Source organism: Eutrigla gurnardus, assembly GCF_963514095.1.
Source record: "Eutrigla gurnardus genome assembly, chromosome: 16".
Taxonomy (NCBI): Eukaryota; Metazoa; Chordata; class Actinopteri; order Perciformes; family Triglidae; genus Eutrigla; species Eutrigla gurnardus.
Genome location: NC_139927.1, coordinates 19,213,644 through 19,239,005, shown reverse-complemented (window position 1 = coordinate 19,239,005; position 25,362 = coordinate 19,213,644). Strand labels below are relative to the sequence as shown.

Here is a 25,362-nt window from a genome sequence, read left to right as displayed (position 1 = left end):
GTGTGTGTGTGTGTGTGTGTGTGTGTGTGTGTGTGTGTGTGTGTGTGTGTGTGTGTGTGTGTGTGTGTGTGTGTGTGTGTGTGTGTGTGTACGCTGAGGCAGTTTATATTTTTACATGAGGGAGTGTCACAAAGTGCAAAGAAGAATTATTTTTAAGATTCTGCAAGAAAGTATGCACTTAGTAGTATTTTGCCACAGATGTGGATTAATCCGCTGCTGAAAGTAGTCCCCCTGTGTTCACCTTCTTTTCCTCTTAACTTGGAGTACAAACGTTGCAACCGTCCTGACAAAGTGCTGTTGCATGCGTCTCAGTGTGACGTACTTCTTTGTCATAACATTGCACCTTGAACTTTGACCCTAATGCTCGTATATCCTGATCCACAGAGACCCATAATGTTTATCCTGTTTGAATTGTACCAAGTTTTACACACAATGTTTGTCAATTTAAAAGATATTTTTTCAAAGTCCAGAAAGTCTCAGGTTGTCGTATCATTTGGTTTAATGTGAACTCCATCTCTCGTCTCACACTCATGTAAGTCACCAACACGGCTGTTAGCTTGGCTAGCTACCTCATTACATCCTGGTACCAAACACGAGCATCGTAGCTTCAGAGGGAGACGCCACTTATCACACTGCTGGGGGGGAATTCTTTCTTGTTAGGTATAACTTCAACAGTTATTCCACAAAATGAGACTTTCTTGACGTGTAAGATTATCTTTTAAAGAGGACCTTTAATTAATGTTCTGCTTCATCTTTCCTGAGTAGTAAAGATGTGTTCATGTAAAAGGTCTCCTCCGTTTAAAAGCCTAAAGACCAAGTCCACAGGAAGTTACTCTCCCACACAAACTCTGCTCCTGAACTGCTTCAAACGTCTCAATTCAAATCTGCTGTGATGTCACCAACTGATACATTTGCATAATATCTGCCCAGCCACTGCACGCGTCCCAACAAAGCTGGTAAGAGCAGAACTGAGCATGAAGTCTCCATGTTGAAGAGACGAACAGAAATGTCCTTATGATGGACTTCTAGAGGAAGAGGAGCTGAAGAAGAAGAGGCTACACTTAAATTTACCAATATTCCTCAGCAGAACAACTGTTATCTGGTTATTTAAAGGGTGGGGCATTTGTAAAAAACACACTAAGAGGTGGACCAATCACAACACAGTGAGTGCTGTCCAATCGGTGCAGATCGGGCTTTTTGGGAGGGAGGGGCAGGATGTCAAACCGTGTTTCAGAGAAGAGCTGCTGCAGGACAGCCTGATGGGAAAAATAAATGAAAACGTATTCTAGTAAAAGGGAGCATAATAAAGTATGTCTTCTTGAAATCAACAAATATTGTAATTCATGGTACAATTCAAACGGGGTGAAAACATCTGTCTCTCACTGTTGATACCGTACAGAGTTTTCCAGTTCCTATCATGGTCCACCACAAGGGGCGGGGCTTATTCTCTCCATGGACCTGAATTGAAATTTCAAATAACATAATAAATGCCTAAAAATGCGTAGCTATTTAATAGAACTGCACTCCCCCATATTTACAGTATAACCGTCACATTAAAGTTAAAACATTAAAACCACACTGTTAAAGTCCAAGACCAGACGTCAACCAAACTGATATCCATCCATCCATCCATCCATCCATCGTCTACCGGAGCCGATCCCAGCTGTCATTGGGCGAAGGCAGGGTACACCCTGGACAGGACGCCAGTCCATCGCAGGGCCAACATGTAGAGACAAACAACCATTCACTCTCACATTCACACCTACGGGCAATTTAGAGTCATCAATTAACCTATCTCCATCCTGCATGTCTTTGGACTGTGGGAGGAAGCCGGAGAACCCGGAGAGAACCCACGCTCACACGGGGAGAACATGCAAACTCCACACAGAAGGAAGGAACCCCGGGGCCGAACCGGGAATCGAACCCTCTTGCTGTGAGGCGAGAGTGCTACCCACTACACCACCGTGCTATAATAAACAAATGTAAATCTTCCTGATTGTTTAATATTATGTTGTGAAATTGGGATGTAGAAATGCCAATATATAATTAAAATATGAATCTGTCAACAGTTATTATTTTAATGTATTAGTATTGTATACATCCATCATTACAAAGTACTGTTATACATGACACTCTAGGCTGCACTACACATTATTACTGGCCCGGTTTAATAAGCAACACAGTTTTATATGTGTTGTGTGTGTCAAATCCTAAGTAATTAATTAGAGGACATTCACACTCTGATGCACTCCAAGCCTGCAGAGGGCGACCACATGCTAAGTAAGTTGGTGGAACCCAAACCCTTGGAAATTGCTCCTAGAGAGACCATGTTCGCCTGGAAATGCAAGGTATGAAATGTTTGGAGGAAGCTCAGTGAGCCCTTTCACCTGCCCCTGGACACAGGGCACGACCACAGCTCCTGATCAACCAGAAGATGCAACTGGTAGGAAAAAGCAACTTTGGATGTGGACAATGTGTTGAGGTCATGCTTCTCCATGACTGTTTTGTTAAATTAATGAGATGCAGTTTAAGTTGGATAAATTTAGTTATGCTAATTTAAGTTCATGTATCTTGGTGAAACATTATATGAACTGAATGATTAAGTATGTATAGTTACTTTAATCATTACATTGGTTTGAGAATTATGGAACAGTAACATTTATTCTTCTTGAGGGAAAATGTTTATTGGATTTTATTTGAGATTAATTCATATTTTATTTGAGATTAATTCATGTCTTTTCTGTTTATCTTGAAGGTTATCAACCTATTCCATTCCCTCACATCATTCTGTTTATATCCCTCGAAACCATCAAACCCAAAACCTTCTTCAAGAAAATAAATATCAAAGAATAAGAGAAATTGAGTTGTCCTTTGCATCCTTAAAGAGTTGATCAAGCTGTTTTTTGGGCAGAGTTGTGGTCACAAATACACAGAACTTGACAATATGATATGTATGGGGGGTCCCTCCACCGGGTCAGGCAGCCGGGGGGTCGTTGTCCTGGAAACGCGGAAACTGTTGAGATTTGTTTAGTGGCTCTTTGGAAAGCATCATGAGTGGAATGAGTCCGCTGAATGCAGACGCTGAGAGCCGCCGTCTCAGGTGGTTTTGTTATGAAATGCTGCTCTCGGCTTCCAGTCTGGTGTTGAGGGACTCAGCCGGTGTTTGGTTACCGGACTCTGAAACATTCATGACTCTTAAATCGTCCCACTTATGCACTTATTCAGTCGATCCTTTGATTATTCAATTATAAATGAACCGCTTGAGGTGTTAGTGGAGGTTCCGGTTGCTGTTGAACACTGACAGGGATTCATATTGACAAAGTAGCATTAACTTAGTACACTTACTAGCTTTTTGTTACAAGGCTTTCAACTAAATCTCATGGTCTTCATGCGTGGGTGGAGTTGTCTTTGTTTTCACAGAGATGGTGAAGCTTTGAAAGTTTTCTGTCTCTCATTTTAACCAAGATAAAACAGGTCAGTCTGAGTAGCTCCGCAACTGAAGTGACATCTGTTGAAGCTCATGTGATATGATCGAAAGCTCCAGTCACTCAATGGACCTTGTGGTGAGAGTAAACCAACAGTAAGTCCATGAAGTGCTCAGGAAAGGTGGAAACTTGAACATTTCTCTGACCATTGGGTAAAGTGGATCTGGTGAAGATTTGAAAACTACAGTAAAGTTACACATTGCTGTAGTTAGGGGAGTAAGTGAGTACAAGACACTGAATACATACGTTTCACATTTTAACTGTATATGCTCTTTGCAATTCTACAGCATTGTGCAAAAGAAAAATACACATAAATGGCTGTACCAGTAGTGTATACTGCTGTCTTGAGCATTTTCAGGTAGCGTCACAGAGTTCTGACCTTTTTTTGCAGAGAATAAACTGTCATAATGAAAACATGACAAATCCATTTGAATATCTTGTTCATAAACGATGGTGTCAAGACTTCTCATTTTGATGACACTGGCAGTTTCACTGACATGAATACTTGCTTTTGAGTAATGGACTATCCATTTTGAGCAAGTGACGTGCTTTTGCAGGTTATCCACTAGGTTTTGCAGTTTGCACTAATTGTTTTGAGAAATGCACTAACTGCTGTGCAAATGTTAATAGTGTTGTGAGAAAAGCACCAAAGCGACTGAGAAAACCTGTAAAACCCAAGCAACCTGGACAAGGAATGGAAAAGTGTTTCTAAGATTACAGTAAAGTCTAGGAAATCACATGGGCAGATTTTCATTCATCACAAAATGAATTGTGACGACAAGAAATAAAATGATACTCACCTTTTAATATGAGGGTAAAAAAGTGCCCTCCACCTCCTCCTCTCCTCTCCTCCTTCTCCTCTCCTCTCCTCCTCTCCTCCAGCTCTCCTCTCTTTGAAAGACAAACATTCGAAAAAGGGAGTTAAAGTCTAGAAAATCTCATAACCAGAAATAAAATGATACTCACCTTTTAATATGAGGGTAAAAAAGTGCCCTCCACCTCCTCCTCTCCTCTCCTCTCCTCCTCCTCTCCTCTCCCCCTCTCCTCCTGCTCTCCTCTTTGAAAGACAAATATAAGAAAAAAGGAGTTAAAGTCTAGAAAATCTCATAACCAGAAATAAAATGATACTCACTTTTTCATATAAGGGTAAAAACGTGCCCTCCTCCTCTTCCTCTCCTCTCCTCCTCTCCTCCTGCTCTCCTCTCCTCCTCTTCCCTCCTGCTCTCCTCTCTCTGAAAGACAAATACAAGAAAAAGAGAGTTAAAGTCTACAAAATCTCATAACCGCAAATAAAATGATACTCACCTTTTTATATGAGGATAAAAACATGCCCTCCATCTCCCCTGTTCTCCTCCTCTCCTTTCCTCCTCTCCTCCTGCTCTCCTCTCTCTGAAAGACAAACATTAGAAAAAGGGAGTTAAAGTCTGGAAAATCTCACAACCAGAAATAAAATGATACTCACCTTTTAATATGAGGGTAAAAACGTGCCCTCCACCTCCTCCTTCTCTTCCTCTCCTCTCCTCTCCTCTCCTCCTGCTCTCCTCTCTCTGAAAGACAAATATAAGAAAAAGGGAATTAAAGTCTAGAAAATCTCATAACCAGAAATAAAATGATACTCACCTTTTAATATGAGGGTAAAAACGTGCCCTCCACCTCCTCCTTCTCTTCCTCTCCTCTCCTCCTCCTCCTCCTCTCCTCTCCTCCAGCTCTCCTCTCTCTGAAAGACAAACATTAGAAAAAGGGAGTTAAAGTCTGGAAAATCTCACAACCAGAAATAAAATGATACTCACCTTTTAATATGAGAGTAAAAACGTGCCCTCCACCTCCTCCTTCTCTTCCTCTCCTCCTCCTCCTCCTCTCCTCTCCTCCTTCTCTCCTCTCTCTGAAAGACAAATATAAGAAAAAGGGAGTTAAAGTCTAGAAAATCTCATAACCAGAAATAAAATGATACTCACCTTTTCATATAAGGGTAAAAACGTGCCCTCCTCCTCTTCCTCTCCTCCTCTCCTCCTGCTCTCCTCTCCTCCTCTCCTCCTGCTTTCCTCTCTCTGAAAGACAAATACAAGAAACAGGGAGTTAAAGGCTAGAAAATCTCATAACCAGAAATAAAATGATACTCACCTTTTAATATGAGGGTAAAAACGTGCCCTCCATCTCCCCTGTTCTCCCCCTCTCCTCTCCTTTCCTCCTCTCTTCATAAAAACTAATACAGACATTGTGAAGTGGAGTTAAAATCTTAACAGAATCAAGGTGAATGTATGAATTACCCATTTCATTAGGATATAGTTATTAAATATATAATTTACCTTTTATATGAGAGGGTTCCATCACCTCTCCTCCCTCCTCTCCTCTCTTCCTCCTGGACCTCCTCTCCTCCTCGACATTCTCTCCTCTCCTCCTCCTGTCCTCTCCTCTCCTCCTCCTGTCCTCTCCTCCCCTCTTTAATGCACCTCCCTCTAAGACTAACTAAACACTATAACTCCTCCCGTTTTGGACCCCTGTGATGGGTGTAGTGCTGCAATGCCAGCTTGACCACTAATTAGTCCCCTTTCTAGTTAGTGTGGAGGTCCTGAGGTAACTCCAGACTCTTCTTGGTCTCGGGTGGGCGTCGGCAGACATGTGGACCTCCTCAACATGGTGTCACCATCCTTTTCCTTCTCTGCAAAGAGGAGCTTCTCTTGGAGGACGTAACAAGTTGGAGGTTCACGATTTCCCCCAAGATCCCACTCCCTCTGTGCAGACACCCGGACTGAGTCTGAGCAGCGACAAGGACGCAGTTCTCCACACAGCAGGCCTTTCATCCAATCCAGCTGAAGTCCACAACAGTTTCTCATTCAGGAGATATTGGATTCAAAGCAATCAATTAAACATGATTCAAATAAAGGGAATCAAATATGTTTAAATCAATCAATGCACAGTGATTCAAATAAAGTGATTCAAACATATTTGATTCAAATAAATACATTACAATAAAGTCATTAAAATCAATCAATAAAGCAATTCAAATAGAGTAATTCAAATATGTTTAAATCAATCAATGCACAGTGATTCAAATAAAGTGATTCAAACATATTCAAATTAATCAATTAAAATATTAATAACAAATATATACAAAAATCCATTCAAATAAATTCAACTCAATTCCATCAGGGAAAACTGAATTGTTGACAAAGAGCACTTACCTGGGGGCTTACCTGTAGGCTCAGCAGCTCTCTTGCGCCACCTGCTGCCAACCCCCCTTGATCAAACTCCTCATGCTCTTAAACCACTTCAGCTCAGGGCCGCTGCATGAAGGCCGACGCACGCGGAACGCCTTGCGAATTTTAGCGGTGCTGCGTTCTAAAACCTCATCGGACACCTTGCGTGTTTTAGGGGGGCTACGTTTTAAAACCCCACTGGATCCCTCAGGTGGTTTAGGGGAGCTAGGTTTTAAAACCCCACTGGATCCCTCAGGTGGTTTAGGGGAGCTAGGTTCTAAAACTCCACTGGATCCCTCAGGTGATTTAGGGGAGCTAGGTTCTAAAACCCCACTGGATCCCTCAGGTGGTTTAGGGGAGCTAGGTTCTAAAACCCCACTGGATCCCTCGGGTGGTTTAGGGGAGCTAGGTTCTAAAACTCCACTGGATCCCTCAGGTGATTTAGGGGAGCTAGGTTCTAAAACCCCACTGGATCCCTCAGGTGGTTTAGGGGAGCTATGTTCTAAAACCCCACTGGAGGACTGAGGTTGGTTTGAGGTACTCACCCTCAGCAGCTTGATCTTGGTGGGATGAGCTGTCGGCACGCGGGTCCACTGCTCCTCCTTCATCTGGACCATGGGGGAGCAACTAGAGGAGGAGTAAGAAGAGTTAGAACTTGAGGGAGAGGCTGGAAGAAGAGCCAGGGGTGACGGGGTGTGAGCCAACACTGATCCTCTGGAGGATGAGCCGAGGGCAGCCGGGACGGCTGGGGTCTGGAACGAAGACGCTGGTCCACAGGAAGTGCTGGTCCATCTGAGGGTAAAAACAAACAGGACACTCAAACCACTAATTCCCAACATATTCACACACCAGACACTGTTAACGACATCCATCACGTCACAGGATGCATTCAGAGGGTCAGGAGACTGGACTTCTAGTGGAACAGACTAGAGAGCACTCTACTGCAGCTCCAGCTAAGGGAGCGGAGGCTGGAAGAAGCATCCTGGCTGCAAGGTGTCTCTTCTCATGTTTGACCGAATACTAATCTGAAAATGAATTCCATCCATCCATCCATGGTCTACCGCTTATCCTGTATTCAGGGTCGCGGGGGGCTGGAGTCGATCCCAGCTGTCATTGGGTGAAGGCAGGGTTCACCTGGACAGGTCGCCAGTAGAGAACAGAGCAGATTCAGAACATTATACATGTATTAACAGGAGGGGACCTATCCATCCCACTTCATTAGTGATTTAGTTGATGAGCTGCTAAGTGATTTCTTTTCTCAAACGTGTCAGAGATTAAATGATTATAGAGATGCTGTATGTTTCAGACAGACTTCCAGTTGGACTTGGTTATTGTGCGTCCAGGTGATTAAGTGCATTGAGTCTCATGTTATTGTCAAACTCTGGAAATTCAGCCAGAATCTATGTGAAAACTAATAAAACAGCTGACCCTGACTGAGTATGATTTCTAATCATAAAAAGTGAGCATATCAAGGATGAGGCTGTTCATCATCTGTCATCATATCAAACAGATGGAGTGAAATGTTTCAGGTATAAACCAGGTGTATAATATAATAATAATAAACCAGGTGTATAATATAATAATAATAAACCAGGTGTGTAATATAATAATAATAAACCAGGTGTGTAATATAATAATAATAAACCAGGTGTGTAATATAATAATAATAAACCAGGTGTATAATATAATAATAATAAACCAGTTGTATAATATAATAATAATAAACCAGGTGTGTAATATAATAATAATAAACCAGGTGTGTAATATAATAATAATAAACCAGGTGTGTAATATAATAATAATAATAATAAACCAGGTGTATAATATAATAATACTAAACCAGGTGTGTAATATAATAATAATAATAATAATAATAATAAACCAGATGTGTAATATAATAATAATAATAAACCAGGTGTGTCATATAATAATAAAAAAAACAGGTCTATAGTATATTAATAAATAAACAGGTAGTTTGTTAGGTTGGTTTGAATCTGTACGTATCACATTTATAATATTCAGACAATGATCTGGAATTTTTGTAATTCAGTGTCACATTTCATGTTGCTATAATCCAATAAACATGGGAAGAATTGTATTTTAATTATATTTGTAGAATTGACAAAATGAAAACATATATTGCTCATTTCCATTTTATTTCAGCAAATGCCAATGATGCCACTGTTTCTCTCTGCACAGAGGCCTGTTACAATCTCTCAAAAATCACCAAAATGTCGTGCCATCTAGTCAAAATTAAATCATTGCTGTATGCACAGTATTGATATACTTCCATTTTTTGGAAATCTTGACAACTTGGTGTTTTGGGATAAGGACAAGGTTTTGGGAGCACATGGTGTTGGCAACAGAGTTCAGCCTTTGAGGCTACCCAGTATTCTTTTCTCTTGTTTCTCTTCATTTTGTGATCTACTTGAATCAAGATGGCGACTATGATCAAAGGGCTGGCGGGGGAATTGGGAGCGATTAAAAGCTCTCTCAACTTTCTGTCTGAGGAGATCAGCAAAGTGGTGAAGCAACAACAAACCCTCACAGGCCTAATGGAGGAGATCCGTGAGCTGAAGGCAACAAGGAAACAAAAAGAGCAAAGGAAGGAGATGCTGGAACAAAGGGTTGATGACTTGGAGCAGTATTCCAGAGCTGATGACCTTGTTATCACGGGGCTGGAGACCAAACATGGAAGCTACGCTAGGGCTGCTGACCCGGCTGGTGACCGACTGGGTGAGGATGCATTACCTGAGGAGCTGCACACATTAGAGCAACAAGTTGTTCAATTCATGTCAAGTAAAAACATTCACCTGGAGAGTCACCAAATCTCAGCCTGTCACACTTTTCCACGTAAGGATAAAAAAACCAAGCCTAAAATTGTGGTTAAGTTTGTAAACAGAAAGCACAAGGTGGAGGTGCTAAAACAGGCCAAGAAGCTTAAAGGCTGGGCTGTATGTAAGTGAACACTTGACAAAGAAAAATGCTGAATTAGCTTGGAATGGACGTATCTTACTGTAAGAAAGCAGAATACAGTAATAATAATGATTATTATTATAAGAAGCTTGAATTATAGAGCCGCTTCACAAAACAAACAACAGATGAAAGCAATAAATAAGTGAAATTAAGACAAATCAGGACATAAATAAGCAGGAAAATGACTTGTGAAATATCTAAGTATTGGACAGATTTACATAAAATATGATTTTAGACATTGATGATCCCCAGAGGATGAACGACTGACTTTTCCTGTAGCGCCACTGGCAGCTCAAACACGATGGAATATTTCAACAGCTCCTGGCATTCTTGTTCCCCTGAGGATGAAATCAAATGCCGCTGGTGATGCTCTGAATTTTCCTCTAGCGCCACCAGCAGGTCAAACTTTGTCCTGTACTTTTCTGCATGATGTTCCCATCAGCTCAGAAGGTTAAACCTGCAGTAACTGATCTTTTCTCTCACAGTCCGTCTGCTCTCTGTCTCTCTAAGGAAGCTCCTCACTGAGTGAAATGAGCTGAAGTATCAAAGTGTCACCATGATGAGAGCTAATGTTAAGCAGAGGTGCTTCAGTGCTTCCTTTCATATCTCCTTGAGCAGAGGAAACACTGGACCTTCCTTTACCAGAGGAAAGGAGATAAGGCCGGCCCACAATTCCTTGAGGCAGCCACATTTAAAGTGACGCAACATCTTGCATAATTATTAACACTTACTTTTGTACATACAGCAAAAGTAAAGTAACAAATCAAATGAAAAGCTAATGACATAGCAACTGTCCAAATATAATTTCTCATAAACAACATAAACAAATAATCCTGAAAAGAAGGAAAAATGGATCCAGCCTCTTCTCTGGAACTGAAACAATGAACGAATGAACTGGTTCAATGGGACGTTTGCTGAACTGAGGCAGTGTCCTCTTCACTATATATATATATATATATATATATATATATATATATATATATGGTATAAAGTTCCATCCATCCATTTTTCTACCGCTTATCCTGTATTTAGGGTCACGGTGTTCAATGTTTTAGCCCCCCAATACTTGTCTGTCTGGGTTTAAAGACATGCAGGCGTTCGCATGCTGGTATGTTATGTAATTATATGTCATGTTATGTGTTCTTTTCCTATGTTGAAGTGTTTTGATCTTTTACTGCAGTAAATGTACTTATACCACACAATGAAAACACTGTTCCAGAAAGTCCTGCATTAATGTCCCCTCAAAAGTATATTGGTATAATCATTAAATTGTATTTATAGTATTACAACTGTGACTGTTCTACTATTATATATTCTATTATGAATATGAGTAATAATACTAATCTAATGTTATAAAATATATAATAGTACAAAAATCACAGAGGACATTTTTCCTCCATCAAATTTTTTTTATTAGACTTTTGAAGGACTTTGACATATAGCAGTATTTTTTCAGTATTCTTATGGTGTGGTTACTTGAGTAAAGGATCTGAATACTTCCTCCACAACTGAGTAGTAGCCCTATAAAGTACTTCAAATTTGTTCAGTACAGTACTTGAGGAATTATATTCCTTCATTGTTGAATTGTTGACTAAAAAGATCTTCAATAAATGCAGTACAGTATGAAAGTACATTTACTCAAATGCAGTTAACTTGAGTATTTTGATTGTATATTACTTTATACTACACAACATTTTGGAGGCAAATATTGTACTTTCCACTGGACTACATTTATTTGACATTTTTAAAGAATAATGTAGAAATATGGGTTACGTTTTACATCGTATGTCACATATTTTAAATTAAATTAAATTGTCCACCACTGTCAAGTACTTAGTGATACCACTGTTGAACCGCTGTTAAATAAAAAGTTAAATATCTTTAAATCAAAAATAATAATGAAGATCCGGGCAGCGCCCCCTGGTGGGAGACTATTTACAAGACTATTTATCCGGCTCGTGACGTCACGGGGCCGGTTTCCCAGGATTGCTGCGGGAGTCGGAGGCTGCAGGGCGGGGAGAGTGTGGCCCAGGCTGCCGGAGCGGACACCTATCATCTGGAGACACCCGGCGCGGCTGCGTTCGGGACGTGCACTTCCTTCCTTTCTTCCTGTCTGGGATTTTAAAAACACAATTCCCTTCAAACGAGACCCGGGACTTCACGCACAAACGAGGTAGGCTACACCGACAGCCGTCTGCACGCACCGGTGTGTGGGGGAGAATTCAGACGGTGATGTTAGCTAGCAGGCTGTCAACACACTTTGTAGCTTTCCAGGGAGGAAAACCGTGAGCACACAGCTGAGAGCCCTGACACGAACTTGAGTGGGATGTAGTTAATATCTAAAACAGACGCTATGATTAAAACGTATACAATTCCTGCATTTTGCGGTGGAAAATGCTGTGTTTTTAACAACAGACATTTGTCTAGCTTTGTCGAGGACTCTGCGCCAGACTCCCTGCAAACATATGTCAATTTAAAACACATTTGATTATTAACAGATGCATTCATATAAGAATACATCAGCCAATGCATATTTTGAAGAAGTAGGGGATATTCTTACATTCGGCCTAAACGAATCCACCGTGCCTTCTTTTATTGCAGTTGGGCTTCAACTTTTTCAGTACACTCGACGGCGCTGCCATTGCCACCAAAGGGTGTATTCTCTCGAAAGAACATATCAGCAAACAATGTTTGAAAGTTGGATTATTTGACAATTACTGGCGCTTTGTGGATTATATTCATGCCGAATTTAAGATAATTTCCTCCCAAATCGGAAAAAGTGATGATTCACTGTGCTTGGCGTATGTTTGGGTCTGGTGAACAACGGGATTGTAAATTCTCCCGTCTTTTGAACGGGGTTCGGCTCGTCGTCTGGACAGCCACAGCGGGACACATACGAGCATAACGAGCGTTTAGCACCAGCCTCATTACATTAGAGTGAGTTTAAAAGCGACAGCGCTTGGCAGCTGGGAGGAGGATTCACTGGTGCGTTCATGACACGGGAGGCTGTGTTGTTGTACAGCTCCAATATGTCAGATCTCACAGTATAAGCATGGCTGCGGCCTGCACACAGACACACTGCTGCTGCTGAGCCTGGGAAGAAGAATCAATGGACATGCTTTGCATAAGAAAAAAAGCTGCGGGAGGTGGGTTTGGCCATCGAGATATTATTGCCTGAGAGATGATAAAGGATAATGAGGCATCCTCAGTAGTCTGGATGCAGGGAACAAGCCCAGCCAGTGCTCTGTTTTTATGTTCTCGGTTGCATGATTACATAAGAGCTCTTTGTGCTTATTGTGTTTCCCCTGAGCTTGTTTCTAGTGCACAAACTGCTTTGAAATCACTTGTATGGTCATTTTATTCCCACAAAGCCGATCGAAACCTGTGTGACTTACTGAAAAAACGCATAATTCTGTCTTTTTATTGTCACTAATGTTTCTTTGTGGCTCTACCAGCATGCTTCATTATCTTTAACACACATACACATGTGCATGCTACGGCTTTGCTTGTCCAGCATGTATGTCTTTGGGTGGAGGCCTCTGCTACAGCAAACTCCTGACTTCTGAAGGGACTTTGACTTTTGCTCCCTCTTCACCACATCCTCCTTTTATGGCCGTGTATTGACTTATAGTTACATTATGCCACACACAATAGTACTTATTGTATCCAGGCCATCCTTCCCGAGTTCAGGGTGGTTCAGTAACATCAGGGATCAAAGTCCTCTTCAGGAAATGATCCTGAATGACTGCATGCTTATTGGGTTAGTTGCATGTTATCACAGTGATGTGCACATTACAGCCTCGAGGATTTGAATTGGGTGTAAAAGTAATTGGCAAGAACTCTGAGTGTGCTTGCTTTTTGGCTCAAGGATGTGTTCTCTGAAAGGCGCTTGGCATCCTGGGTAACGACAAGTGTCTTATTCAGGATAAGCTGTTTATGTGCATCCTCATCCGGTTAAGATATACATGAAAGAGGCGAGGATTCAGAAAGTTAGACCGCTACCGTGCAGAGCAGCTACTCATAAACTCTGTTAGGTGTATGTTTTGTCTCTGTTGTCTCAGGGCTCAACACTAACTTTAAAAGGGCAGAGGGCATCAGCTCTGGGTCGCTCAAACTGAAAATATGATTGACATTTTTAGTCGCTTTATTTTCTGATTTACAGCTGTAAAAATGGGTTTTAAAAAGAACGCCTTAAAACCTCTGTGTATTTAGTCGTGGATTACGTTTGCTTTTAGTTTCAAACAAGTCTGCGAAGTCCAAGTGGGTAGGCAAAACACAGGACTTTCACCCAGGAGACTGCTGTTTGTGTCTTGTGTGAACCAAGAACCTTTGTTGCCTAAACAGAAGTACTTCTTGCTGCGTTTTTGTTTTAATTTCATAGTCAGGACTTTCAAGCAGATGTTGGTGTTTGTTGGTGTTGTTGGTTCAGTGATATTTGTGACACGTTTTTTGTACTTACCAAAGTACTTACTTTATGCTAAATCATGAAATTTTTTTCCTTTTTTCCCTTTTTTTCCTTTTGTTTTGTTCATTAACCACACGTTTCAAACAGTTTTATAACTCTTAAAACGATGGTCACATGCAGCATTGTCTGGTTTTGGTTTTTAAATATCACTCAACAAATATTAAAAATTAAATTTAGTTTAAATAATGCAAAAATTGGGAGCCACTGCGTACCATTTTGTTTGAATTGGCAACCAAGTCCTGGCATTTGGAAGCCATCAGTGGCAACCACTTGTGGAGCCCTGTTGTCGTGTGTTGTATTCTCCCCTGATAGTAACTGAGGAGGAAGCAGCTGGAGGTCGGAGAGGGAAAACGAGTCAAGGAATTCCTGGAATATCCTGGAAGTGTATCCTGGATGTAGAAGATTTTTTCAAAATGGAATTTACATAAATCATAATCGTCGTCATATACATACAGGCACAAACATGAAATGTGATTCTGCATTCAACCATCCTAAGCATGAGGAGCAATGAGCAGCTGTGAAATGAAGTGCACACTGTGTGTATACATATACTGTAGGTATATGACAGTAAATACAGCGCCTGTACAATAGAAAATGCAATAATAAAACACAACTGCACAGATATCTAGACATTCATCGTACTGATACTCATATAGATGATTTTAGATTTTAGTTAGGCATGTTTATTTGTATAACAAGATTCATACACAAGGCAATTAAAAGTGATTCAGGCAAAGTAATACATTAATAGCAAAGGCATTAACATTTCAAATTATTATAAAGTAAAAACAGTAAAAGTATGATTTTAGAACAATCAAACAAGCTGGAGAAATATATACATTCTTAAGAAAGCTGCAGTAAACCATATTGTTTCCAGCCCTGATTTACATGAGCTGGCCTCAGGTGTTCAGGCAGTTTGTTCCACAGGTGGGGAGCATAGACACTGAATGCTGCTTCACCCGGCTTGGTTCTGATGCTGGGAAACCCGAGTAAACCTGAACCCTGAGTAAACCTGCCCCAGATGACCTGAGGGGTCGGGATGCTTTGTACCGAACAAGTAACTCTGGTTGTATTTAGACCCGAGAATATTCAGTGACAGGATTTCAAATCCATCCTCTACACACGGGAAGCCAGTGATAAATGGACCGGTGGGATATGGTCGTTTTCCTGGTCAGTCAGGACTCTGGATGAGCTGCAGCTGAGGGATTGATTTTTATTACTGAGACTTTTAAAGACACCAGTTGGTGTCAAGTGAAGTTAGGTATTCACGATCCATCTTTTTAAGTCCCTGTACTGATAGCAATACCTGATAGCAGTGTTTAATTAATAAGCTGTTTGCCTCACTGTCTGGTAGAGAGTGGGATCATTCATGTGTAAGGCACCATCAGGGTTGATTTAAACATGCTATAGATTTATTGGCTATTTATATCTAAAGTAATCTCTTAAATGTGATCTGCTTTCAGGAATTAGCAGGCGCTACATGTAGGTTGAATATCTGCTCCTCCTTTTCCTGACAAACATCAGTATTCGAGGTGCATTCACACTCTTGAACATGGTTTAATCAAACTCCCTTTGCCAGTTTACAGTTTACAAAGAATAACCAACTATTGTTAACACGTTATAGAAGTTATAGACCATTCTGTCCAACAACTACTTGATTTCCAACTTAAATGCCGTTTAAAGATGTCTTTACCAGGAGGAATATACTTAGATTTTTTCATGTGGAGAGAGAAGGTAATGCGACCCATCTACAGGAAACAACTCCTAAAATGCAAGGCTTTATGGGTAGAAAGAGACAGATGTTGACATGTGATAGCCAGCGGTTCTTCAGGCTTGTAAAACTGAATGTTACACAGCAGACAGAGAGTTAAGGAGTAAAGATAAACACATTTCTCGACTTCTTGATTGGCGTAAAATGATAAACAAGGGATCATTAAAGTTAGAGAAACTGCATTCGATAACGGATCTACTGGTCGAGTCCACGTGACTTGTGTTTACAAGTCCTGGTCGTCTTGTAATCTGGCCAAACTACTACAACAAATCCAACTCCTTCCAGCAGGGTTCAGCTCCCTCAGAGCGAATCGGAGAACGCCGGAGAGGCAGACGGAGTGTAAGTCGACACTCTTCATCACCGTCGGGGACGGACTGCGGTCTGCGCGGTGTGGCATGACTAATTCAGCTCACATTCCCCTAATTACAAAGGCTGATGGGTGGGGAGGTCCCAACCGCCCCCCCTTAACCGCCTCCATTAATATACCTCCATCAGAAACAGGATATGTATGAACTCTCCTGCTGGGGAGAAAGTAGATCACTGATCTGTAGATCACTTAGCATTAACATTTGTTTTTATCTGGCACTGTGGTGCGAGCCTCCAGCTAATGTCAGAGGATGCACAAACAATATGGCAGTTTATTGTTTTATTTCATAGATCAATATCACATTTGTCTCAGAGGGCGTTACAATTTATACAACTTATGACATCCTCGTCCCGGGACTCTCACATCGTTAAGGAAAACTGGGACGATATGAAAATGTCATGTCATGATTATCCCGGGCCAGAATAATAGCGATTCACAATATTATCCCGATAAATGGCACCAAAACATACTGGAAGCACTTCACCTTGCATATTGTTAAGAAACAAATATTTTCATTGTCACATCAGAGATAGGATTCCCTTATTTTACTATGAAAAGCAAGCAATCTTTTTCAAGTCACTTTTAAATACATAAGTGAAAAACTCAGCTCACATTTTGTCACACAATAAAGAGACTGTTGTTGGTCTTTGGAAAGATAATGGAGGCTTAATGAGAAGTTAAGTTTGTGATAAAACCGATGTGGCAGTTATGTTAAACCCAGTTGGCCTCCACAGTTGAATCAATAATACTAGTAATAGTAATAGATAATCAATTGTTAGGATAACGAACCTTCAGACAGTTCTGGACTCAACGCAGGTCGTGGCTACGCTCACAGAGGTGAAGGAAATCCATGCAGGAACTTTAGGTTGGCGTCAGCTTTAGAATGAACCACCTTAAAGAAATACGTCAGCTAGGGATGCACCTCTCTGGACCGACACGACTCCAATAGCTGTATCTATGATGACAACCTGCTGTATTCAATTCAATTCTTTATGATCATCTTATTTAAGATAGTTTGATTGTTTTTCACTAAAAAGTATGTTCACTCAAAAAGATGTCTCGTCTTTGATGCAATATAATTTTAAAACATTTGAATTGTTTGAAGCCTATTTTGGTGATTATCTGGATAATATTGTTGATTGTAATCATTTTGGCAGGTTAATCGTGTCCCATGCCTAACACTGAGTATTAAGCTTCAGCATTACAGTTCCCAAGAATGAACAATTACCAATGAAAGTAATGAATATTTCCTTACTAATCTAAAATGTCTGATTAATACTCCAAACATGCTTTTGAGAGCCAGGAGGGGTCGTTATTTTTAACCTTCAGGTTTGGAGACGTGCTGTGTTTTCAGATATTTCGTCATCTCTGTGCCTGAATCACCAGGTTTACACCGGTGTTTTCTCACACTCTTTCCCTCAGTGTGACTCTGTCACTTCATGTCCACATGCAAATGGACCCAACCCATCATTATGGCGACGGAGGGCTGTTACTGTAGCAACAGAGGGAAAGAGGGAGGGCAGATCACGTGTTGTTGGTGACCTTTGCAACCCAAGGCCTCCTGGTACGGAGCGAGGCCTCTACAAACGTTGCTCTGCTCACACACGTTGAATTCTGGGTAATATTTTAGGAGGCCTGGCTTGTTCTTGTGTGTTTGGACTCGTCTGAATATGCTTTAGATTAAAAAGAGGATAATGAGTGTGAAAAACCGAAGCAGTCCCTCCTTTGCCTGCAGCTCTTAGTTTAGCGAGATTAAACATGTGTATATACTTTTAAATATATATGATCTGAGATGCTGTGTCCTTGCCCTGTTTCCTTGTTGGTCACATAGCTCGTTAGTGTCCGTGGCTTTGCTCCAGGAGGACTTTGACCCGAGTTAATCCGGCTCTCGCTCTCTTAAATGTTGAAATGACTCAGGAATACTTGTTTTTAGCGGTTGCCAGGGTTTTACAGCTCTGAACTTCTGTACTTATTGCTGCTGGTTAAGAGAGTTTTGGATCCTTCGGAGTACACACCGCAACTGTGGACTGTTTTCATAACTGAGCATTTTACTTATCATTCTGAAGATTAAATGTTAATATGTGCTTATTACCTCCGCCAAGGACGTTTTTTCTGTTTGGTTTTCTGTTTGTCAGCGGATTACAGGAAAACAGCCTGCCTGGTTTTCATGAAAGCTGGTGGAAGGGGGATAAATAAGAAACCATTACACTCTGGACCACCAAGCAGCACTCCATACCCCAAACATAGCAGGAGGAATAAAAGTACCCCAATCTCAAATTGGGAAATTGCGTTACAGCAGCCGGTTATCCAATGACCAGTAAATACACAGTGAATCTGCACATAGAAAATAAATATGTCTATAAATACACAATATAAAGGACATTCTAGAATATACTATAGATATACCAAAGTGCAACAACTAGATATAAAATATGAATATAGGATAAAATACCGTGTGTGTTTGTGTATACATTAGACATGAAACCTGTTTAGACTGTAATATGATCAGTGTTTTCCATCAAGTACCTTTACGACGGCGGCCCACCAAAGTCTACTTTCTCCCACAACAGCTTTCCTGCAATGAACTGAAAATATTTCACACTTCTCCACTGGTGTGCTGGATTGTAAAGTGAAAGCATTGAGTACTTAATAATACATCATAGATTATTCCTTGATTTATATTTTGTAGTAAGAATCTGAATCTCTAAACTAGAAACTAATATTGTCAAATTCATGTAATGACGTTAAAAGTACAATATTTCCCTGGAAATATGAGAAATAAAGGAAGTAAAATACAAATACCTTAAAAGTGGCGTACAATATGTAATTGCCTGAAGGTACTTACATTCAACCACTGCTAGAACAAGAAGTTCTTAATTTTGCTCTCAAACTGCACCACATTGATTTAACTTTGAAATGTGCGAAGTGTTCTTTTCACGCGCCGTCGTCTCACAAGTTGCTGGATATGTGATAAGAGAGGCAGGAAATCCTCACATTGGAGAAGTTGGAACTGTTAAATGTTTGGCATTCTGGCTTAAAAATGACTTAAACGATGACTAATCAAATAATTGAGTCATTGTTCAGCTCGAGAGTAAAGTGGAAAGTAGGTCAATTAGGCTGCATTCAACTCATGTCAGCAGTAAGACTTGAAAGGTCTTAATATTAGTGGGAATACCAGTTTGGGGACTGAAACCAAATCAAAACTAGGTTGGGGAATAAAATCATATGGCATGCTGTGGCAGTCAGAAAGCCTCTTTACTTAGACCAGGGAATATTTGATGAAAACAAATGTAAAAATCCAAGAAAGCATTTGATACAAACGTTTAATCCTTGTTTTGATTAAAGCTGCAAAGATTAGTCAATCGACAAAAAATGATCACCAGCTGTCGTGATAATCGATTAATCAAAGTAAAAATGGTAGAAAATGCTGTTTTCAAATATTCCGATGTTTTATGTCATATTGACTGGAATATATTTGGACAATATAGAACATTAATGAAGCCTGAAACTGTGATTGATCTATTGGTTTTGTGAGAGGAATTGTAATTTTTGTGTGTCTTCTCAGTATGTAAACAATGAACAAGTCGTGTCCACAAATCAGTAGATCTGAATTTCATGACTAGTTGTTTGCTGATGAACGGCCTCTTTTCTGCCGTATGTGGGGTCTCTTGGCAACAGTGGACGAGAAAAGCTGATGGTGTTTCACAGCAGGGAGGTTTGAGTGAATATGGTGGATTTGTCTCCTCACTTTGAATCCACCTTTCCTGAGAACATATTCTAATATTAGCAACGTCACATGACAGAGCCGTTTCCCTCAGATGTCTCCCCCTAGTTTCCTGCCTGTTATATTTAGACTTTATCCAACTGGACCTCCACACTCCGTTGCTGTGAGGTTTCTTACACAACTGCACGTCTTCCACACTGACATGTTCAGGAGGAACCAGCTTTCAGGTTATCTTTCTTTGCTGCAAACAAACAAAACAAACACACATGTGTGAATTCTTCCTAAAGATGCCGTTGGCTGAATAAGTGGATGCAGCGCTGGGTCTTTTGAACCTCGCTGTGTCTGACCGGCATTTCAGTGTCCCAGAGGACGCTTCCTCTCTGCTTAATGTCGCTGTCTGTCAGGTCTGTTTGATCGTCTGCTGCAAGGAAGTGTGACCGAATAGGGGACAGATTACCAAGACCACCAGAAAACAGGAGGGCCAGAGAAGATTTCTGCTGTCTGTGCAGTCGGGAAATAAAGCTCAGTAATTTACCTGTCAAATCCAGAAAGGAAGAGAAAGGAAACTGCAGAGACCTCCATGATTAGATACTCTTTTATGAAACAGGAAGTCAGACTGTTTTTGACTCTTTATTATGAACATAACCTCAAACCTAAAAGACAAAATAGTTTTAGCCCTACACAACCCATGTGACCGATCCGGTTTGGTTAAAGGTCGACTCCATCTGCATCGACGGTTTTTCAGCTACTCAGCAAAAAGCCGTAAAATAAACGTTTTTGTTAATGGAGTATTGTGGCTTTCAGGTATTGGATAGATACATGTAATTTATGTTATGGAAAATATTACTTCATCTCTTTGTTTTTGGAAAAATGTGTTTACGAAATTGTGGACCAAGTGGGTCACGTATGTTGTGGAGTTGTCAAATGAATGACGCTCTAATATTGTCTGAGTCTGTAAAACCTGATGAATCTTATTCTATTTTCTTTCAACTCTGATATATTCTTCATTGCGCCCTCATGCACTGTTTAAAGTTGAGCTGAAACGTCACTCCCAGAGTGTCTGTCCTCCGTACTGAGATGTATTTCCAAGTAAAACAGGATCGGCAGACAACATGACGTGGGAGGAATTTGATTTGATGGTTGAAAAGATTAGTTCACCGCCTTCTCCAGCTCCGTGCTGCTAAAAGCTGCAGATTGATAGATGGATGGCATGATATTATTGGTCAAATGGTTTGTACTTGCAGTTATAAGCACGCATCATATTTTGTTTTAAAAATATTGGATTTTGTTATATTAATACAAATAAAGGTATGTGATCCATTTCAGCCTGCCTTTAAGATGCTACTAAAATTAGATACTTTTGGATAGTAGAGGAAATAAAACTGCTTTGTCCTGAAGTATGTTTTGTAATTTAAACTTCTTGAAAAAAAACCCTGTTTCAACTCAACCCCATTAAGCATTAAAATGCTCATTATATGTGAATCATAAATAAATAATACTAATAATAATAATATATGCATTTTGAATCATGAGTTCTTTTGACATTGCTTCTGTTTTACGTGTGTGACAGTTTTGAATGGAGGACTTTTACGTTGTATGAATCTTTTTAACGAGAAAGGAAAGAACCAGTTTTGACCTCAGCCTGCTGTAGGAAGGAGTCCTCATACTGGAAAGCTACCAGTTACACCTGGGAAACACCCAGTAAAGCCTCAGTCATCTCCTGCTGATCAGCGGAGGTTTCATCAGCAGTAATGGAAGTCGTTTCTCCGATTTAATCTGTGACCTTTGACCCATCTGCCTGAAGACCGTTAGGGATTATCTGACAGTTTACCCTCCTCACCAGTCAGAATCCTAATACGCTGCAGAAGAGGATTTAAGACTCTTTGTGTAATGTACAACTTTTTATTGTGTTAGACTTCGCCTGGAGGCGGATGACTCTCGTCAATCTTTAAACTGTTTTACCGTGAGGGTTTGAACATCAGCACTAAAGCAAATTCCACTAATCATCAAAAATGAGACGAGCGATGATGTGTGCTTCAGACCTGTGATCTCTCAGGGTGACACAGAAAGGTTGATATTCCTTTTTTAAACAAACTCGTTTATTTATTTATTTTACCTTTATTTAACCAGGGAAGAATAGGAATAAAACATATTTTGGCAAAGACGTAAAAAATGTGGAAAACAGAGGCTGAAATATAGTCATCATCACGTCAGAAAGAAAAGAGAGCGAGATTAGCTAATTTAGTATTTATATTACTATTTTATTCCACTAAAATGCCCCAATATGCAATACACATATTTTATTCTTAAAATGTAAATTAATTCAAATATGTTTTTGTTCCATTTAAATATTTTTTAGCATATTTGAGTGACTACACCAAGGGGGCTGAAGACTTTTGCATATGTATATTTGTCATGGTGCAAAAATGTGTATGTTTGAATAGTTTTAATAACCTCGAGCATATTGTGAGTGTTTGTTTCTGTGTGTGTGTGTTTCTATGTGTGTGTGTGTGTGTGTGTGTGTGTGTGTGTGTGTGTGTGTGTGTGTGTGTGTGTGTGTGTTTGTTTGTGTGTGTGTGTGTGTGTGTTTGTGTGCTTCAAGTATGTGTGTGTGTGTGTGTGTGTGTGTGTGTGTTTGTTTGTTTGTGTGTGTGTGTGCTTCAAGTATGTGTGTGTGTGTGTGTGTGTGTGTTTGTTTGTTTGTGTGTGTGTGTGCTTCAAGTATGTGTGTGTGTTGGGTGGGTCCGATTAATATCTGCTTCTTTGAAAGGAGTCACCTGCTAATCTTCTGGTCTTTGAACACACCTTGTTGTGGCGAGTCTTTGCTGTGGGTGGGGCTGCAGGCAGCAAAGAATGCTGGGTAACATCTATGACAATCGTCCCGACATAACAGAGTTCTTTAAAGAAGCCACAAACTCCAGGGGAAAAAGAAAGAAAACGTCATCAGTGTTTGTTCGATCACAGACCAGACTTCTGTTTGTTTACGGTAGAAATAAGACAGAAAGAAGAAGCTGCAGACAGAACTTTACTTCAGCTCAAACTGACCAATCACAGCTCTTGTTGTCTCCAGCTGGTCCCTTAATAATGTTTCACAGCAGCTCTGAGCTTCAGATGAATGGTAGCTGCTTTATGAGAAGATGATTTAACATGTAACTTGTCTGTATTTGCCTGGAGTCGTCTCGACACCCACGTCTCCTGGAATGTCACGATGTGGTCGTGTGGGAGAGGGAGGAGGGAGCACGAGACTCGTTAACAGAAACTAGAATCATTATCGTGTTTAACGACAACCAAAGTTCACCAGCAGCCCGTCAGAGGAAGCAATGAGACAATTAAAGAATAAATGATAAAACCAAGCATGTTAATTATATCTGATAGAGTGTCAGGACTTCTGACCCACTCAGTGATGTGTGACTGGTGAGGAGTTCAGGGTCTGGTATCATGGACTGATCCCGGTTCATCGGCATATCCTGGTGTTTTTTCTTTGAGTATTTCTTCAATTTGTATTCTTTGTAGTAAATTTGATAAATATTCATACATGCATCTCAAAAGTTGACAACACGACGTTGTGTTTATCATTATCATCCTTATTTTCCTGATATAATAATAATAATAATAATAATAATAATAATAATAATAATAATAATAATAATAATAATAATAATAATAATTATTATAATAATAATAATAATAAAGACACCTTATTTATACAGCAAATTAAGTTACATAGTGCAAGGTTGGACCAGGAATCTAACGGAATATAATATTCATCAATAATATAAGACAGATGATTTAGATGTTGGAAATAAAACATTGTGCCCGTAGCATTAATAAAACGCAGTTTCTTTTTTACAAAGATACATTTTGAGAAGTTATTCTTATTGATTAATCTGCAGATTATTGTCTTGACACACAGAAAATGTTAAAAAATGTTCTGTTTTGTGTGAAAAAACCCCAAAAATCTTCAGTTTATTCTAAAAGAAGAAAAAGAAAAGACATTTGAGAATCTGCAACCAGGAAATCTGTTTTAATTTTCTCCAGTGAAGAAACAAAAGGACCCAAAACTAAAGTGTAACTGGTTAATGTGAGGACGGCCTTTCAGACTTGTGTCTCTGTGGACTGTTGCTTTGTTATTACCAATCTGCCCTCAGGGTTGGTGTCCCTGAACACATCACAGGCTCTCTGTTCACCACGTGACACCGACTGACCGAACGGCTCTCAGTGAGCGACGACGACATCCAACAATCAGCTGTTTGTTTGTCAGCAGAGAGAGTGGGACGACACACACACACACGCACACACGCACACACGCACACGCACACGCACACACACACACACACACACACACACACACATACACACACGCACACGCACACACACACACACACACACACACACACACACACACACACACACACACACACACACACACACACACACACAGCTCCATCAACTTCCTCTGCTGCAGTGAAATGTGTCGTCCTCTCAAACACACAAAGTAACAGCTGCTGCAGCGTCTGAACTGAACGTGGTCTGTTTTCACGTTCTCGTCTCCATCACGTCCTCAGCTTTTAAAGGGACAGTCCGCCCCGACACGCTTTAAAGCTGCTCTAAAGTGATGGAGCTGTGTTTCTTTGGGCTGTTTGCTTGGTGATTATTTCACTTTTTCTCCTGGATTACCAGCTGGTTTGCAAAGTTCAGATATTTCCGGCTTGTGGAACAAATAGTAGAGGGAACTTTAGAATCTTGTAAAAGAGATTTCTAATCTCAATGAGTCTTTTCCTGGTTAAATAAAGGTTAAATAAATAAAAGAAAAGAATAATGTTGTTGTATTGCATCAATCTTTAAAGGGACACGCCACTTATTTTTACATATCAAAGCTTAGTTTGTCCTCTGTGGCTTTGGAGGCTTGTTAAGTCTGAGAATACGACTCCGTCTGGGATTTGAGCAGCGGTGGAGCTGTTATAGCGGGTTTTTCTTTGTCCCAAACAAAAAAAGTCCCCCAAACAATGTTAAAAATGTGTATCAGAGGTTAGTTTTGGTTTATAATTTTCAGGATGTTTTACTTGTAATGCGATCTTTTGACATGTTGCATTATTAACTAATAGTCAGAATATCTCAGGATATTTGGGCCTCTGTTGTTTTTAACTAATGAAGAGCAGGCTTGAATGTAGGTAAACAAGTATTAAAAATGTAATTCGGCATCGAAGAGACCACTGATCAAACTATTTAGAACCTACTATTTACTATCTAGGCAGCATCTGTAACCTGATCAGAATGCAGCAATAATCTTCAGCAAAGCCAAAATAAAATAACACATTTATTACACAAAACATTCCAACTGGATGATATAGTGTTTAAAATGCGGTGTCAAAGCTTA

At 40.2% G+C, this 25,362-nt stretch overlaps 1 protein-coding gene across 6 annotated transcripts in view; it reads left to right on the top strand.

Moving 5' to 3' along the window:
• Positions 1–11,662: 11,662 nt before the first annotated feature.
• The window catches only part of myo6a (myosin VIa), a 137,126-nt gene continuing 123,426 nt past the window's right edge, over positions 11,663–25,362 (top strand). For 3 of the 6 annotated variants that reach the window (XM_084029910.1, XM_084029909.1, XM_084029908.1), the window contains exon 1: positions 11,663–11,831. The gene's annotated coding sequence lies outside the window, so the exon portion shown is untranslated. The remainder of the gene's footprint in view (positions 11,832–25,362) is intronic. The other 3 variants (XM_084029913.1, XM_084029912.1, XM_084029911.1) reach the window with 1 other exon arrangement.